The sequence below is a fragment of the Pyxicephalus adspersus genome, chromosome 4 (genome assembly GCF_032062135.1).
Source record: "Pyxicephalus adspersus chromosome 4, UCB_Pads_2.0, whole genome shotgun sequence".
Taxonomy (NCBI): domain Eukaryota; kingdom Metazoa; phylum Chordata; class Amphibia; order Anura; family Pyxicephalidae; genus Pyxicephalus; species Pyxicephalus adspersus.
The window spans coordinates 72857485-72860270 of NC_092861.1; positions in this window are offsets into that span (position 1 = coordinate 72857485).

A 2786-nucleotide genomic window follows, 5' to 3' on the forward strand; every position below is an offset into this window, starting at 1 on the left:
TGATAATTTGAATACACAAACAAATACGCTGCTAAAAAAAAATTTAAAAAGTGTGAAGTATAAAAAGTCTTTGGAGCATAGCCATTTTAAATTATTGTTTTAGTTAAACATAATGAGCCTGATTTATCAAGGTTTTCCAAGGCTGGGGAAGATACACTTTAACAGTGAACCTGGGTGATCCAGCAAATCTGAAATGGAATTCTTAAAAGTAATTTGCTGTTTGTTAGCAAACGTTTTCAATTCTGGATCACCAAGGTTCATTGATGAAAGTGTATCTTCTCCAGCCTTGGAAAGCTTTAAGCAATCTGTCACATTTTATTCAGAGTTTACTTAGAACTTTAAATTAGATTATTTGTCTGATAAAAAGGCCAATAAACAACATTTCTGTTTTGGCTTCGTAGAGGAAACAAAGTACAAAAGAACCTCCAATAGTAAAAATCCTGAATTAGCATATTAGCATTGCAATCAAAAGTATATTGAGAGATAGCTGCCATAAGAAATGTTTGGTATGTCCTGGGCCTAAGATCTTGGTAAGAATATCACATTAGTTTCCAGAACTAGTATGTCCTCAGTGTTACAAAGTCTAAAATCCTTTCTCCCATTAGGATTTTCCTATAACTGTGAGCATCTCTGAGAGTATCCACTGATCCAGTGTTTGAGCTGATAATTTGCATTTGTTTTTCACCATACAGGTTGCCTTGCTTTATGGCCAAACATCTCCACTTTGACCTCTTGTTTGCAAAGGACATTTTTCCAGACATCTTATGATTTGTTTGGATTCAACATTCCAAATCTAAGACATGCAGACAACAGAGGGCTGTAGAGTTTGATGGGAATTTGCTGGGATGCTACTCCTAGGAAGAGTGGCAACTGTCTTGAATTATTTCCATTATTTGTGAATATTCTTTCTCGCGATACAATGATGGACTTTAAATTGTTTGGATATGGCCTTGCAATTTTCCCAGACTGATGGGCATCAGCAACTACTTCTCTAACATCAATGTTGATCTATTTCCTCCTTGGCATTGTGTTAAACACCTAAATGCACCAGACCAGCAAACACCCTAAAGAGGTGGACACACTTGCTGATGATCAGGTATTCAAGTGCATTTGATTAACAGGCTAACCATTTAATTCCTATGGAAGTAGTAAGGGTGTGCTTGGGTTTTCATACACTTTTTTATTATGTATTTGTTTAGTGTTTGTTAAATAAATATTGGTACAATGTAATATCTTGTATTTTGTTGCTCATCTCTAAGATTGTAATTTAGGACTTGCAAAGGACCATGAGTTTTTTTTTTTTGTCCTTATATATAAAAACTTAAAATTGAATGAAAGTGTACTTTCTTTTTCTCATGACTGTAGCTCACAATTAAAGAGTCTTGTGAGGTTCCAAAAATGTTGCTTTTCTACATGTGAGCTTTAAAGTTTCTAATTGTGGAATACTGGGTGTGGTAATAATCATATTTTTATACAGTGGTACCATCCACCCCAATAACACCAAGATCTCTTTACTTATGGTCCTTTAATAAACATTTGTCAGGATCTGCTAAGGAGAAAAAGAAAGAAAGAAAGAAAGAAAAGAAAGAAAGAAAAGAAAGAAAGAAAGAAAGAAAGAAAGAAAGAAAGAAAGAGAGAAAGAGAGAGAGAAAGAAAGAGAGAAAAAAGAAAGAATTATTCATGTTTGTTGGATTCTCCATGTTTCCCCATGATAGTCCCATGGGTAGTGCTTTTGAGTGGATCACCATCATTGCTCAGAAACACAACAAAACAAACAAAAACAAAAGTTGTTTTATGGAAGGTATGACACTTTAGGCTTAAATATTAACCCAGACCAAAATAAAACCTAACTTTTCAAAATATGTTAAAAAGTAAACTTATACTTACTAAAGTGGAAAAGTGTTAGAACATCTGACAATATTTCTATTGTTTTCTGCAGCTTTCCCCTGCGCCTGCTATTTTTTATATACAGATGTCAAAAGCACAGAGAATGAACAAACATCTCACTAATGAGGTCACATACAGACATGAAAACCTGCCTGCAATTTGAATTTTTTCATTCTCTATCCAAATAGAAAGAAAAGGAAAAGAAAAAGAAGACTTAAGATTAGACTAAAAGACATAAGTAAATCATAAGCAAGCATTATTAACCAAGATTTCATGTACATTAAACAGGCTTCTGGGCATAATGCAGAATAGAATGATAGCACAAAATAGAGTAAAATAGCAAAATATAAATGGATTGCTACAGTGGTGTAACATCCCTTTGTTATTGCTTAAACTTGAAATGTAAACCCAATAAAAAATAATTTGAACAGGAAGGCATAAAATTTTAGCTTTGTTTCATCTGTGTTTTAATACCTCATTTGATGGAAAATGCCAATGTGAATTACTGGAAACCTTTAGTAAGTGCAAGGTGGCGTATCGTTTTAGCTTATTGTTGTCAGACTTTAGTATCAACATTGAATGTTGGCATAAATATTAGATCTTAGGATGGTGAGACAGAGGTCTGATTCCATCAAGTGCTTATTGTAGCTATGACTTTTAAATTTATCTGTGACATTTGAGCTGGTTCTCCCTTGAGGAACTTGTCACATCTAACTAATCTGAATTCTTTATGACATTTAACGTTAATCCAAATGAGAAGAAGTGGCTGTCAAATATGGTGTTTAAATGTATTTACCGTGCATATGTTTAAAGTGGAAGTGCAACCAGAACTTGAAATCTTTCAGCCATTTAAAAAGTCCTGCCTAAGAGCAAATGCCACATGATACCTGCCCTTCTTT